This window comes from Cricetulus griseus, chromosome 3, assembly GCF_003668045.3.
Source record: "Cricetulus griseus strain 17A/GY chromosome 3, alternate assembly CriGri-PICRH-1.0, whole genome shotgun sequence".
In the NCBI taxonomy this organism is placed as follows: domain Eukaryota; kingdom Metazoa; phylum Chordata; class Mammalia; order Rodentia; family Cricetidae; genus Cricetulus; species Cricetulus griseus.
Genome location: NC_048596.1, coordinates 186,340,730 through 186,355,785, shown reverse-complemented (window position 1 = coordinate 186,355,785; position 15,056 = coordinate 186,340,730).

The window sequence follows — 15,056 nt, the reverse complement described above, 5'->3', positions numbered from 1 at the left end:
TTTTTGTTATAAAAACTATTATGTTAACAGTACAGAAATACGTTAAAAATGAAGGTCCTTCTGGTACCCCTCTCTTTGTATACTCTATTCTCACTCCTGGACAGAGGTAGTGGTAATCCATATGAGGGATTTGCTATGGACAGCCGCAATCTCCATAAAAACTCAACCACACTCCAAGTAAAAACCAAGTAAAAATTCCATCAATTTACCAAAATAGGTATATGGATAAATATAAATACATAGATATATGCATACATAATTCAATAAAGTTTCAAAGCAGATAGAATAATGCTCTCCAGCATGTTTGATAATGTCTACTATTTATTATTACTATTACTACTATTATTTTTTCCTGTGCCTTAATCTGTAACACAAAAAATAAAAGACCCAGAGACAAATACTGGGGTTCAACCTGAAGATCAGGGAAGCAAAGCAGCCAAGCTACCAGAGAGTTCTGACCTCTAACAGGGCTGGGGTGTTCCTATTCTCATTGTGACTGGAGAATGACTGCTCTATACTGAGACCTAGCTCCTGTCTTATATACCTCTCATGAGTCCTGGGATTAAAAGTGTGAGCTATAATTCTCTTTTAAGCTGATTCACTCTTGTTTAGATCCGGGTGGCCTTGGACTCACGGATATCGGTCTATCTCTTAATCCTGAGTCCTAGGATTAAAGATGTGTACCACCACCTCCTAGCTGCTGGCTGCTGGGATTAAAGATATGTGCCTGGTTTCTATGGCTTGTGGCTGACTTTGCTTTCTGAATCCTCAGGCTTTAATAAATCATAAATAATATATCACCATATTAATCCCCTTTACTTAGCTTACCTCAGATCACAAAGTTTTGGACTCCAGCTAGAACAAACTGGGCAGTTAAAACAAATTAGTAATCAATCAAGAAGCAAGGGAGCCAAAATCTCCTCAGTTTTATCTTCATTAGGTGTTCAGTGAGTTAGGGGATCTGAGTGGGCAGGAGACTTTTTTTTTCCATTAAACAATGACAAATTCCCAGAACAGCTTGTAAAATCACAAAGTTAACAAAGGAACCAATGACTATAGCAGTGGGATCTCTCTCCCAAGCTAAAGCTCATAATCTGATTCCTGGGTCACCCATGTTCCCTGTTTCTCCAACAGGCACAGACAACAGCTATAACCCCACCCACAAGAGGCGCTAGACCGGTATTTGCGTAGTAGCACCTCTGAGCACGGGCAGTACTTCAACCATCACACAGTGCGGGTCTATAAACGTCCACTTTCTGCAATGAACCTGAAAAGGTGGAGTCTGATTTAAATGCACAAGGCTCACATCACCCTGGGCACAACAGAGCTTTAGTGTCCAAAGGTGCACATCACCATAACAACCGCCAATAAAAGCTACAGCCAGCCAAAAGCTCAGGGAATGCAACAGACTCTGCCCTGGTGTGCCCATCTTGCCTCCCTATAGCCTAGGTCCCTCTCATTAAAAGCTTGTGGGTCTTTCTGTGGGTCCCTGCCTTGTCTTTGCCTGGAGAAGCTCCTAGCCTTAGTCACCTCACCCAAGAACCAAAACATAGGTTCAGTTCTCAAACAACAAAAACCTCTTTTCTTTATTCCTGTAAAGTTATTGAGAGAATAACCTACCAAGGGCAGCCACACAAAACAGAGTAAAGCAGGGACCATGGAGACAGCTCTGTCTGTAAAGCGCCTGTTGTGCAAGCATAAGGACCTGAGTTCAGATCCCCAGCACCACATGGAAGTGAGACATGGTGGTGAGTGTCTGTGTTCCCAACGCTGTGAGGATAGACGCGGCAGGGGGCCCCTGGGACTTTATGGCCAGCCAGTCTACCTTAGTTGGTGAGCCTGAAGTTCAGTGAGACACCCTGTCTCAAAAAGTAAGGAGGGAGGGGCTAGTGATACAACTCAGTGTCACAGAGCTTACCTTGGTTCAATCCCCTGTGCCAGAAAAAAAAAAAAAAAAAAAAAATGGAAAATGACCTAGGAAGACACCTAGTGTCAAAAAAAAGCAAGAAATTCCACAGCAGGATTCCAGCAACACCCTACTAATTTATGAAAAATATCACCAATTCAAAGGTTAAGTATGACAAGACTTGGTCACTCCCCAGGCTCGGATCCTGTTTGCTTGTTGGCACACAAGTTCAGTCTACCTCATCTAAATTGCAGTAGCCAGACTTCCAGCACTGTTGAACAGTCTTTAGTTTTTCAACTCTCCATCTCTTAGCGCTTTCCAGATCTGGTCTAACCATCCTCTTCCCCATCCTGTGAGACAGACACACACCACCTCAGCTTTCCAGTGGAGAAACAGAAGCACGGGCAAAGGCAGGTGTCTAATCCTTCCACTCAAAAAGAAGAGCCCTCCATTCAATCGCCAGGACTGCTCTGCCTCCAAAGGAGGATGTGTGGTTGGGACATGGCCCAGCTGATGAAGTGCTTGCCACTGATAACCTTGAGGGCCTGTGTTTGGGTCCTCGACACTCACCTAAAAAGCCTGGAACCTGGACAGTGGGGAGATGAAATAAAATCACGTAATTTATTTCTGCTTGATTTTTGTTTGTTTGAGACAAGGACTCACTATATAGCACTGGCTGTCCTGGAACTGGTTAATTACACCAGGCTGGCTTCAAACTCACAAAGTTCTTCCTATCTCTGCCTCCTGAGTGCTGGTATCAAAGGTGTGCGCCACCATTCCCAGCATCTTTCACTATTTTTTAATGTGTAAGATTCAGTGATCTTTAATTAGCACACTCACAGTCTTGTGCAACTGTCAGAGCATCTAATTCCAGGACATTTTCACTCCCAAAAGGGAACCCGTGACATTGAGTACACACACACACACCACATGCCATATACACACACCATAACACACACCACACATACACATTCACCACATATCACACCACATATCACACACCACAGACTACACCACACACATACACACACACACACACACACACACACACACACACACACACACACACACCATACACACAATGATAATAATTTTTAATTAATTTTATTGAGGGTGGCAAGATGGCTCAGTGGTTAAGAGCATTGGCTGCCCTTCTAGAGGACCTGGATTTGGTTCCCAGCCTCCACAGTAACTCACAACCATTCATACCTCCAGTTCCAGAGGATCTGACACCCTCTTCTGAGCTTCATATAAACTAGACACACACACACACACACACACACACACCACACACACAACACACACACACACCACGGGGGGGGGGGGGTAGAGCACATTCATGCATATATGCAAAAATGCCCATAGACAAAACTCAAATAAATAAGTCTAAAAAGCATTTTTAAATTAATTTCCTCATTGTTTTTAATGCCCTCTGACTTTAAAATTATTCCTTCTAAAATTTGAAATTACTATCTATGTGATATACAGTTTATTCTATTAAACAAAGCTATCCTATGGCTTGGCTGTTTTTAATCTTAATAGGTTACAGGTTACATTTCCCTGTTATCACACAAAGAGATGAAGTTTATACCTTTTTCCTTTGTGGGATGGAGACAGGGTCTATCTATGTACCCACCCTGACCTTGAACTCCCAAGCTCCCTCCTCTGCCTCCCGAATGCTGGGATCACAGGGATGCACCAAACATCCAGAAGCCTCCTCTGATGGCTACACAGTGCTTGTTTGTTCTGCTCTTGCTGGACATGGGGAAACTTCCAGATTTTCTATTGCAAATAAAGCAGACAGAACATCCTGTACAGCAGAGATTGGTAAATTTTATGCTTCCTGTTGTTATGGAATAGTTTTCTAGAAATAGGACCACATCCCAGAGACAGACAGTTCTTCCAGTGATTGACAGACATCAGTGAGAAGAGACTGCAAGGACCATTTGAAGCTCTGGTCCATCTCCCCCTCCTGTGCACAGAGACTCTCTCTCCTTACTAATTTTCTTTTGAAACAGAGCCTCACTGTGCTGCCCTGGTTAGCCTGGAACTTGCCATGTAGACCAGGCTGTTCTGATCTGCCTCCCTCTACCTCCAAGTGCTGGGGTTAAAGGCACACACCCCCATACCAGGCTTTCCTTACTAATGTTAGAAGGTGCTTTACCATCTACTAAATATCTGTATATTCCTGACTCATTTATGGTGTGTTCTATTCTAGAATATTCTATACCAGAGTCTCAGTTTTTAAACAGTTTTATTTTGTTTTCAAACATCTCCAAAGTGCCACAAGCTGGCCTCCCACTCACCATCCCCTTGTCTCTGCCTCCCAGGTACTGGAATGGCAGGTGTAAGCTCCCACAGCCTGATTTTACAGTTCTTTAGATATATGGACAGTTTATTTGCATAAACACTAACCACCATCCCATCCAGTGGTCTGAAAACCTTTGGGAATTGTTTTCGAAAATAAACTTTGTCAAACTGATCGATGGGAATGATACTATCAAAACAGTCATTTTTGTTCCGGCCACTTAATCAAAGATGGCCACTGTTCGCATTTCTCAACCCCCTGTGTTTATTCACGAAGCATGTGTTCATGCCCCTCATCTGTCTCTGAAGAAAACGACTCCCTTTTTTCTTAGATGAGACCTTGGCTCAGGATGTGGTTGCAAGGCACCAGAACAGCTGCCTTCAGGTTTACAGATCAAAGAGCAGCAGGCAGCACAGGGTTTGGCAAATGGTCCTGCAAATACTGGCTCTGACGCAGAAACTGCAGGACAGAGGGGCATGCCAAGAGGGCCATGGCAGCTGCATCACCAGGTCAATGTCACGGACACACCTTCATCTGTGCTTGAAGAGCCAACATCAGAACTGAGATCAGAGGAGAAGCAGGCAGAGCAAACAAGTTCTGGTACTACCTGCCTTTAGTAGCTAATATTTTCCTTCAATAGAAAGCAGACCAGGTGGGAATAAGGATGTCCGTGAGAGGACCTAGAGCTGTATAGGGGGTTTCCATGACACTGGATGACGAGGAGTCAAGGCTCAGCCAACTTAGACACTCACAAAAGGTTTCACCAACAGGCATAGTGGAGACCTTCTATTGAAAACAAACTAACAAACTACAGCCTGGGGCTTCTCAAAACTAAACAAATAAATGAATTAATAAGTAAATAAAAATTAGTATTAAAATAAAACCAAGTGACTTCCGGTGAGCTTTTCTAAGTATAAGCCATCACTTTTGTCACAAGAAATGGATTAATTGTTTGGTTTGGGTTCGGGGTGGTGTTGTTTATCTTTGGGGAGGTTTTGTTTTGTTTTTAAAACAGTCTCCTGTACTCCAAGTTAGCCTCAAACTCACTGTGTAGCCTATGATGACCTTGAACCCCTGATCATTCTGCCTGTACCTCCCAAGTGCTAGGTTTACACCACCATGCCTGACTTACAAAACCATTTTTTAAATAATTCTACCACCAGGGGGCTGGAGAAGTGAGTCATCAGCTAAAAGCATTTCATCTTCTTGCCGAGGACTGGGGTTTGGTTTCCAGCACCTACGTGATTAGTTCACAACCAACTATAACTTCAGTTCCAGGGGATCTGACACCCTCCAAGAGTGCCAGTCATACACGTGGTACACACACATACATGCAGGCAAAACACTCATACACATAAAATAAAGTAAATAAACCTTTAAAATTCTTTCATGATTCTACCAACTGGAGATAATCACTATCAACCGTCTTTGACCATAATTAACATTTTGAAATGTGTCTATTGCTGGGCGGTAGTGACTCATGTCTTTAATCCCAGCACTTGGGAGGCAGAGGCAGGAGGATCTCTGTGAGTTCAAGGCCAGCCTGGTCTATAGAGTGAGTTCCAGGACAGCTAAAGCTACAAGGAAACCCTGTCTTGGAAAGAAAGAAAGAAAGAAAGAAAGAAAGAAAGAAAGGAAGGAAGGAAGGAAGGAAGGAAGGAAGGAAGGAAGGAAGGAAGGAAGGAAATGTGTCTATTGATCTAAGTAGTACATTGCATACCCTTACACTCTCAAGTTGGTATTCAATTGTCTTATTTTAGGATATTCTCTAAGACATTTTCCTAAGACTGTGAATTTAGGATAATGATAATCTGTTTTGATAATCTGTTTTGAATGGTCACCTATAACCTCAAGGCCTTCCTCTCTTAACCCTGTTCCCACAGCTTCCTCTGCTGGTGCAGCCTAGATGGCTGCCCCACAGAAAACACTAATGGGTGAGCAGGGCCCATCAGCTCACACCAGTCTACCTTCATCTCAGTTAAGATTGAGCTCCAGAGCTCATAGCATGAGGTGGAGTTCAAACCTCCAGTTCTCGACACACAAACTGAAATCAACTCCTCATTAGGGGGCTAAGTGGGTTGAGACACAACCTTTCTTCTCCCTATGGAAGGCAGAATAGTAGACTCCAGAACAAGAGATAACCAGGGAAATTCTAAAGAAACTAATGAGCTGGAGAGATGTCCCAGTGGTTAAGAACACTAGCTGATGTTCCTAAGGACCAGGGTTCAATTCACAGCACCCACATGATGGCTAACCACCGTCTGCAACTCCAGCTCAAGGGGATCTGATGCCCTCTTCTGGCCTCCTTGAGCACTGCACACATGTAGTCCACAGATGTAGATTCAAGCAAAACACCTGTACACATACAAAAAAATTAAAGAAAGTACCAACTAACTCTGCAGCTCATGCAGGAAATATCCTTCTGCCTTTTTTGTCTCCTCACTGGTTATGTTGTATCTTTCCATCTGGAACCATCACTAGTATCACTTGGGTATTGGCTGCACAGGAGCATGTACATTTTAACTTCCTCAGTGGACTATAATCTCAATTCCTCATGTCTGGCATGGTGCTTTGTATAAGCCATAGTCAGACATGCTCACCAGCTGGCAATAAGTAGAACATAAAAAAAGAGGGAAAGTAATGATGGAAGGTGTGGTCAGTGATTTATTTGTTGTTTTGTTCATGGTTTGAAGGGATGGTGGGTGTTCGAAGGACCACTTAGCCTTTAAAGTTTGTGGTTGTTCTCTCTACTTCAGAGCTTTAAAGGTTAAAAGTGAAAGAAATCTTCATCTGTTTGCAGACCAAGGTGCCTCCTGGGTGCCTCCCTCATGGAGTTCAGCAAATAACACCACCCTATTTGTTTTGTGTTTTGCATAATCGTGGCAGCTATGCCTCTTACCTCAGCCATTTGTCTCCAGATTGAACTCAGTGTTCCTTTTTTGGTGGCTGCATCCACAATCCAGTCCTCATCCTTAGTGATCGTCAGGAAATAAATTCACCATGACGGGCGGGATTGACCAATGAGGGTCAGAGGAGTAACTGAGTGTTCTCAATACATGTCAGTTCATCTGCCAGACTCCTCCAGGGACCCTGAGCTTCCAAGTAAGAAACCCAGTGTACACTCTGACCAGGGAAGCAAATCAACGCATTGCTCAGCCATCATCAGCTTTCTCCTGCAGCAGATGGGAACAAATACAGAGAGCCACAGCCAGACATTATGTAACCAGTGAGAGACCTTGCAAAACTCAGCCCTAAATGGGGTGTCTCCATTAAACCACTCCCCTCTGCAGAAGAGGAGGCAGAAAGAGTGAAAGAGCCAGAGGGGATAGAGGACACCGAGAAATCAAGACCATCTAAATCACCAGGATTGATTCACATATGAAACCACAGAGACTGAGGCAGCCTGCACAAGGCCTGCACAGGTCTGCACCAGATGGAGTCCCAGAGCAGAAAGAAGTGGACACATTTATCCATCCATAACCCAGAGTTTATCTCCAATTGAGAACCACTAGCAAATAAAAAATTAATTTTCTCCAAGGGAGTCTCACTGGGGAAACAAACAACTCTTAAGAGTCTGCTGCATGCCCAGGACTCAACGGCCAACAGAAAAGGAATTTAATGCTCTCACTGGAGGTTCCTTGTCTCCTACTATCATGTCAAGGCTATTAGTTTTTATTTATTCTATCTCATTCTTTTATTTTATTTTACTTCTATTTCTCTCTCCTTTTACCCTACAGGTCTCTTGCACATGTACTATGGCTTCTAGTTGAGTGTTTCTATGGGATTCTTAAGTGTGTGCTTTTCTTGTGTTCCTTGCCTTCCGTTTGCTTACTTCATCCTAGTCCAGTGTATTAGATGTTGATGTCTCTTATTACATTATATTTTATTATTGTCCCTTAGAAGCCTTTCATTTTCTGATGAGAGACTTAGATTTAGTGGATCTGGATGAGAGGAGAGGTGGGGGGCAACTGGGAGGAGTAGAGAGAAGAGAAATCATAATCAGGGTATATTATGTGAGAAAAAAAGCTATTTTCAATAACAGGGGAAAGATCCAATAAGGTGAAGAAAATATAAAAGTAAAACAAAAATAAAAGAAACCCATGTATCTTTCTCAGAGAAGGAACACAGAATTATTGGGAGGCTGAACAGGTAAAGAAGCCATCTTGGATGGCTGGTCCATCTGAGCCTGTTGCTGACACTGGTCCAAGATGGCTGTGACAGCATGAGAACCCTCAAGTGAGATCCTTGTAATCATCCCCAGTCACCACACAAAAGCACAGGAGGCCACAGGCAAACCCTGCTAGAACACATTCACACGTGGGGGACTCGTTCATAATCTGTCTCAAAACCCCTACATTGCCTGCACCATCTGTTTCCTGCTGGAAGCGTACAGATCACAACCCAGCATCCTTGAGTAGCAGGGACTAGAAAGCCATCAGTTGGAAGCAGTGTTGCATCTCTGGGATTCCTTCCACCCCATCTTGAAGAGAAAACCCCAGCTAACTCATGGCCTGAATTCAATCCCTGGGGGCCATATGTAACTCTCTCTCTCTCTACTCTCTCTCTCTCTCTCTCTCTCTCTCTCTCTCTCTCTCTCTCTCTCTCTCTCTCACGCTCTCATGCATGCATGCTCACAAGCACGAACATGAGGTCCAGAGGAAGCTGGTTGGATGTAGGGGGTTTACTTTCAAGTGAAGATGAAGCAGGAGAGGCCATTATGCTCCAGACTCCATTATTTATATTCTCAAAACAAGCATCTTTTGTTTTCAAGGCTAAGCAAAAGGGTTTTGGTGGCTTCCTCAATGGGCCCTAAAAATGGTCAGCCCTTGCATTTTATTCTTTGTGCTTCCTGGGAAAAAAATCATGTATGTTGGCATCCAAAGCAGAGTGCAGATCCATTTGTAAAGATCTAAATGGGCCTGTAAATAAGAGACAGCTATATAGAAATAAGTACAATATATGTGCAAAGAAAAGGTACAATAGAGTCTCCTCCCATCAAGATTGACTTCTAAACACTTAAAGTAGATGACGTCATTAAATACCAATGGCATGAGGGCCTGGAGAGATGGCTCAGTGGTTAAGAGCTCAGGCTGCTCTTCCTGAGGACCTAGATTCAGTTCCCAGCACCCACATGGCAGCTCACAACTTTCTAGTGTATCTGCTGCCCTGTTCTGGCCTCTACAGGCACTATATACACATAATACCCACACACACAGGCAGACAGAACCCCATATATGAGATAAAAATAAATCTTAAAAAAAAAAAAAACATGTTCCAGGAAATACAAAACTCGTCTCTCTCTTGGGGATCCCTGGCCCCAGGTGTCTGTCTTTAGCTTTGTACTCATGATTACATTCCCTCTGCCAAATGAGGACTGAGCTAAAGGCATGGCTCTTCTCCATGAGGAAGAGCATCTGGTGGTGCCACAGCAAACTTGAGCATCCCCAGCCCTGTCACTTAGCGTCACTTAGTCAAGGCAGACACTGTCCCTGACTTCTCACCACAGAAAGTCCCAGATCGATCTCCATGATCAGCAAGTCCTGAAGCCCACACTTGGACAAGAAGCATATAGAACATTTCAAAACTTTGCTGCTGACCTCCCCAGTGAAGCCTCGGGGTTACCTATTTCCTGCCCTGCCTGGTAACAAATGCCAGAGGGAATGCAATCCAACAATCTCCATCCAGACTCACTGCAGAGGGGAGAGGACCAACCACAGTGAATTACCCAAGTCTGGGACATCAAGTTTCTTCCCCCAGGACTATGAACAAAACAAAGTCAGAGAGAAAGTCCCGGGGTCTTTTCACCCGAAGGGTGAGTGGAGGATATTGGTTTTAGCAGAGGAAAGTCTGTTTCAGGGCTCAGAGTGGGTCCCTAGTGCCTACTTATCTTCTACAGGTGCCTTCCAGCATGGCGGTAGGGGAATGAGACTATATCTAAACAAGACTATGTCAAGCATCGTAAGAGGCTATTTTTTAAGATGTATTTATAATGTATACAGTGTTCTGCCTGAATGTATCCCTGCAGGCCAGCAGAGGGCACCAGATCTCACTACAGATGGCTGTGAGCCATCATGTGGTTGCTGGGAATTGAACTCAGAACCTCTGGAAGAGCAGTCAGTGCTCTTAACCTCTGAGCCATCTGAGGCTAGTGACACATTCATTAACTTGATTTGTTGTTGTTTTGTTTTTGTAAAAATGAAAATATGCTTGTCAGTGTGAAATGAACGTTGATAATGAGGATTTTTGAATGTAAACAATGTTTATTTTTATTCTTATGGCAACAAAAAATAACACCATTGCTATGCTAGTCACCATACTAGCTTTTCACGTTGAACCCATGAGTCCCAAGAGGACTTGAAATCTATAGTGTGAGCACCAACCTACAAGAAATATGGAGATCTTTTTCCCTTTCCATTGAGGATTTTTTTTTAGACAAGGTCCTAGATGACCTGGCTTAGAACACATTATGTAGCCACATGACTTTAAACTTCTGATTCTCCTGTCTCCATCTCCTGGGTGCCACCAGACCCAGTTTTATGCAGTGCTGGGGGCCAAACCCAGGGCATAGCACATGCTATGTAAGCATCCTATCAACCAAGTGACATATATTCTCAGCCCTGAGAAATTTCTTTAATTGAGACAAGGTCTTGGAGTGAGCCTAAGACATCCTTGAACCTGCAATCTTTCTGCCTCAGCCTCCTGAATACTAGGATTACAAGTGTGAGACACCATACCTGGCTTCTGAGATTTTAACATCTGGGGAAATGGTTGCTGCAAAACCAGTAAAATACATTATGTGTTTTATATATTCAATGTATTTGTTTGCCCCTGTTAGAATGTTAATTACATTAATAACAGAACATTTATTTATCATTGTTTCACAATGTAGCCTTGGTGTCTAGCAGATACTAGATGCTCAAAAATATGGTTGAAAGAATAAGTAGCTGATAATATTATATAATATAATAAAATTTTGTTGAACACCTGTGTTGGGCACTGTTCAAAGAGCTTTATTAACACTTTAAATAGTGTTGAATATTTATGAGAATGGGAATTTATTATCAATTTAAAGTAATGCTTTTCTACACTAACTAAAAGATAAAATGAAGCAACTGAAAGAGGAGGGGTAAAGAGCATTATCTTTTAACAATAAGGTAAAAATTTAGAAATAACAATTTTAGTCAACAAATACTGATTAAGCATCTCTGCATTCTTGGCATTTGGCAATTTTAAGTACATTCTACTTCACTAATCCCCACTATGTGGTAAGTTCTAGTATAAACACATTTGAGAAATGCAGAAATCCAAGCATAGGAAAGTTAAGTAATTTGCCAAAGGCCACAAAGCTACTAAGTAACAGAGTCAAAACTCAGGTCCAGGTGATTTCCCTTAGTATCTATCTGTGTTGGCCAGAAACAGTGAGATATTCTGCCTCACAGGCACTAAATCATGAGGCCCCATGCTTAATTAATTGTTACTTCAATCAATAAAGCAACCAGAATCATTAACTTTTATAACTGGAGATCCTCCAGGCTTCATATAATTAGTCTATCCAGTTGTCTGACTGACCAACAAGAATCAAGATGAAAATGGAGTCATGGAAACGCCAATCTAAACTATAAGAGAATTTCATCTCACTCCAGTCATAACGGCATCATCAAGAAAGCCATAAATGGGCTGGAATGGCAGCTGAAGAGTAAAAGTGCTTGCCTAGCATGCTTGAAGCAGAGAGAGAGAGAGAGAGAGAGAGTAAACAGGGGAGAAGGAATCTTCTTATGTTGGTGGTTGGGATGTAAGTTAATTTAGCCACATAAAAGGAAGGAACTGGAGTTGGCATTCGGCAGAGCTACTTGCACATCTGTGTTTGTTGAGTTCATAGTAGCCAAACTATGCAGCCTAGATGACCATCGTCAGATAAATGAATAAAGAAGATGTGGTGCACATTTACAGTGGAGTTCTATTCAGCCATAAAGAGTGGAACATGCCATTTTCAGAAAGTGGACAGAACATTGTGTTAAGTCAAATAAGCTGGAATAGGAAGACAAGTATCTCATGGTTTCCCCTCATATGCAGAATCCAGATTTAGAGAAAACAATCGTGGAAACAGAAGAGGGGCTGTTTGGAAGAGGAACAAGAAAAATGGGACAACAACACAAGAGAATGTAGTAGGCTAAGAATATTATCGAAGTACATCATATAGGGCTGGGGATGTAGCTCAGTGTTAGAATACTTGTTTAGTGTACGCAAGACTCTGGGTTCAATACCCAGTACTGTAAAAACACATTCTTGTTGTAAATATCCATGAAAATTTAATAATGGAAAGCTATTATTATTTTGAAAAAAAGGAAAGCAAATCTCAGCTCTGGGAAAATTGAAGCAAAATGAGTATGTTTGAGGCCAGCGTAGGACTGCATAGAATTACTGTCTCAAACACACACACACACACACACACACACACACACACACACACACACACACACACACACAAGATAGACAATTTAAAAGAAAAACAATAAAGTAAGCCAGGTACAGTGGCACACTCCTTTAATCCCAGCACCCAAGAGGTAGAATCAGATGATCTTTGTGAGTTTGAGGCCAACATGTTCTACAAAAAAAGCTCTGGGCCAGCCAGGGCTACATAGACTACCCCATCTTAAGTAAAATGAATTAAAATGGAAGGCAGGTCCTCCCTCCTTCAGGTGGCTCCATTGTGTTGACACCACTTGGGTGTCTCCCTGCACACCACTGTTGGATGCTGGGAAAGGATCGGCAAGGCAGGTGCTCCACATGGACAGGTGAGAGGCTGGCAGATCAATGTTCACCTAGTACAGAGGTCTATCGGGAGTTCCAGGTGTGGCTGGAGAAAAAAAGGAGATTTCATGAGACATGAAGGAGGAATCTCAATTCTCCAAGTGGACAAACACAGGGAAAGGCTGGACGTGCTGCCCAGCAGACTTCCTGCCCTCCAGACCCGATGCTGGCTCCACGAACTCCCCTAGATCTCCAAAAGAGTTTTCAGTCCCCTAGAGCAAAAGACTCTGCCTCCCTGCCTCTGCCAGAGCAAATATTGAGAAATGTCCAGTTCAGTGACTTCACTATTGCATTTGATTGCATGTCCCATAGCAATGAATCCACTCCCGGCACCTGCCCTACCTTGCCCCCTGCAAATGAGCATCAGGTGACTGAGGCAAGACCGATGCCCTGTGGAATGAGAAGGGAAAGAGTTAGGGGACTCTCTGGGACACCGTTTCCTGTGCAGAGTACGGAGATGATGACAGAACACAGCCTGACGTCAGAGCAGACATCAGTAACTCCAAGGTATGGGTATACCAGTTCTCCTGGGCTCACCCCATCGTCTTTCCTTGAAAAAACACTAAAGTAATAGTTCTAGGAACATGTCCACATACACAAATCATTCTCGAGAAACTTTATATGTGACCTATTTTATTTTTAAAAGTTACTGCATTTCGTCAACATAAAAATTGTTCACTGTGAGCCAGGCATTGGTGGCGCAGGCCTTTAATCCCGGCACTCGGGAGGCAGAGGCAAGTGGACCTCTGTGAGTTCGAGGCCAGCCTGGTCAAAAGAGCAAGTGCCAGGATAGGCTCCAAAGCTATACAGAGAAACCCTGTCTCGAAAAAACAAAAAAACAAAAAAAAATGTTACCTGTGATGCTCAGGGATCTTGTAAATATTTCATCATTGTCCATAACTTGTGGTTTTGCCAAAGTGCATACCAAGAGAGTGCAAGTCTATTTCATTTCATGTTTGTACATTTCTGAGGGCAGGGATCATCGTATTTATCTAACTTTTTGATGCATTGTTAAAGAGTGTCATGTACAACAGGGTGTCAGAAAAATTCTGTTAACTCAAGAGATAGATGTTTATCTCCCAGAAAGGCTTAAAATGCAAGCTCATCATCTCATCATCACCCATCATTTTTTAAATCAGAAAACAAATATACAATAATGTTGCAATGTTGACTTACAAGTGCCAAATAAGCCAAACAAAATATACAGCCTGATTAAGAGTGGTATTTTGGACAAGCTCACATAGTTTGCTCTGTTGGCATTGAATAGCAACTCTCACCCAGAGAAAGGACTTGAATCTGATGTAGAAGTGTCTGAAGAAATGTCCAGCACAGGACTGGAGAGACAGTTCAGGCAGTAAACTACTTGAATTGCAAGCATGAGAACCTGAAGTCAACCTCAGAACACAGATTTTAAAAGAAAAAAAAAAATACAGGACAAGGTGGTGTGGTAAGCGGTGGCAGCAAACCAGCACTGAGGAGGCAGAGACAGGCATTTATCTGGGACTCACTGGCCAGTCAGGCAGCCCACTTGGCCACTTGAGGCCAAGAGAGACCCTATCCATACCAACAACAACAACAGTAGATGGCCCAAGTAATGGCATCTGAAGTTGCTCTCTGGTCTCCAGAAGTACACGCATTCACATGTACTAGTACATGCATGAATACACACACACACACACACACACACACACACACACACACACACAAGTCTCCAGCATGGCTGTCTGTAGTACTGCAGCCTCCAGTTGTCCTTTATCGTGTGTTTGTCTCATCTTTAGCACACTTGCTTTCATTTGCATCATTGAGAAATAAACATTAATTGCATTAAGCCAATTTAATTTTCTTAAAAAACTATCATTTGCTTTCACCTCCTGTGAAAAACATGGCTGACTCAAGATATAGAGTGACATAAGAGGAAATGACATCTGACACTAACAACCTCAAACTTAAAACATTTCAAGTATATTAAATCACACAATTTTTACAACTACCCTATGAGGTCAGTTCCACCACTGTGCTCATTTTCAGTGA